Below are 1,704 nucleotides of genomic sequence, written 5' to 3'. Positions count from 1 at the left end.
AAGTGCCTCTCTTGACGAAAAATTTCTAAGTGCCACGCTTGACGAAAAATGTCTAAGTGCCACAGCGCTCGAAAATTTCCTAAGTGCGAGCACGGCTGTGAAATATTCAAAGTACAAGGAACGCTGGCAGAATCTCTCGACGGCCGTCTGCTCCCGGCGGCCGCCGTGAAGTCTCCCCTCCCGGGGACGGCTGTCTGCTCCCGGCAGCCGTCCTTAACCCCCTCCCCACACGTTGGACGAACACCAGCCGAGGGCGAAAGGCTCGCGGTGTGGAAGGATCGTGGCCACGGCTAATCTAGCGATGCCCGCGTTGGACGGTCACACCGCACGACAGAGCGGGGCCTGCATCCGGCGCGAGGCGGCCTTCAGGCACGTGGCTCGAGACGACCTCACCCGCCCTAGCCCGGAGCGGAAAGACTTTGAAATTTTCAAAGTCCAAGGAACACTGGCAGAATGGGAGGACCGGCCGCCTCCTTAAACACAGGCCGGAGAGATGGAGCGGGATCAGCGGCCCGCGCGTTGAGCGAACACCGGCCGAGGGCGAAAGGCTCGCGGTGTGGAAGGATCGTGGCCACGGCTAATCTAGCGATGCCCGCGTCGGACGGTCACACCGCACGACAGAGCGGGGCCTGCATCCGGCGCGAGGCGGCCTTCAGGCACGTGGTTCGAGACGACCTCACCCGCCCTAGCCCGGAGCGGAAAGACTTTGAAATAGTCAAAGTCCAAGGAACACTGGCAGAATCTCTCGACGGCCGTCTGCTCCCGGCGGCCGCCGTGAAGTCTCCCCTCCCGGGGACGGCTGTCTGCTCCCGGCAGCCGTCCATAACCCCCTCCCCACACGTTGGTTGAACATCAGCCGAGGGCGAAAGGCTCGCGGTGTGGAAGGATCGTGGCCACGGCTAATCTAGCGATGCCCGCGTTGGACGGTCACACCGCACGACAGAGCGGGGCCTGCATCCGGCGCGAGGCGGCCTTCAGGCACGTGGTTCGAGACGACCTCACCCGCCCTAGCCCGGAGCGGAAAGACTTTTCAAAGTCCAAGGAACACTGGCAGAATGGGAGGACCGGCCGCCTCCTTAAACACAGGCCGGAGCGACCGAGCGGGATCAGCGGCCCGCGCGCAGGGTCTTTGAAATGTACAAAGTCCTAGGGACAATGGCAGAATCGCTCGACGGCCGTCTGCTCCCGGCGGCCGCGGTGAAGGGACTGTACACCCCACCCGGGGACGGCTGTCTGCTCCCGGCAGCCGTCCTTCCCCCCCACCCCACACGTTGACCGACACCGGCCGAGGGCGAAAGGCTCGCGGTGTGGAAGGATCGTGGCCACGGCTAATCTAGCGATGCCCGCGTTGGACGGTCACACCGCACGACAGAGCGGGGCCTGCATCCGGCGCGAGGCGGCCTTCAGGCACGTGGTTCGAGACGACCTCACCCGCCCTAGCCCGGAGCGAAAAGACTTTGAAATATTCAAAGTCCAAGGAACACTGGCAGAATGGGAGGACCGGCCGCCTCCTTAAACACAGGCCGGAGCGACCGAGCGGGATCAGCGGCCCGCGCGGAGGGTCTTTAAAATGTACAAAGTCCTAGGAACAATGGCAGAATCGCTCGACGGCCGTCTGCTCCCGGCGGCCGCGGTGGAAGGACTGTACACCCCACCCGGGGACGGCTGTCTGCTCCCGGCAGCCGTCCTTCCCCCCCACCCACA

Source organism: Syngnathus floridae, unplaced genomic scaffold (genome assembly GCF_059516105.1).
Source record: "Syngnathus floridae isolate MCC-2025c unplaced genomic scaffold, RoL_Sflo_1.0 HiC_scaffold_110, whole genome shotgun sequence".
In the NCBI taxonomy this organism is placed as follows: Eukaryota; Metazoa; Chordata; class Actinopteri; order Syngnathiformes; family Syngnathidae; genus Syngnathus; species Syngnathus floridae.
This window is presented reverse-complemented; position numbering follows the sequence as displayed.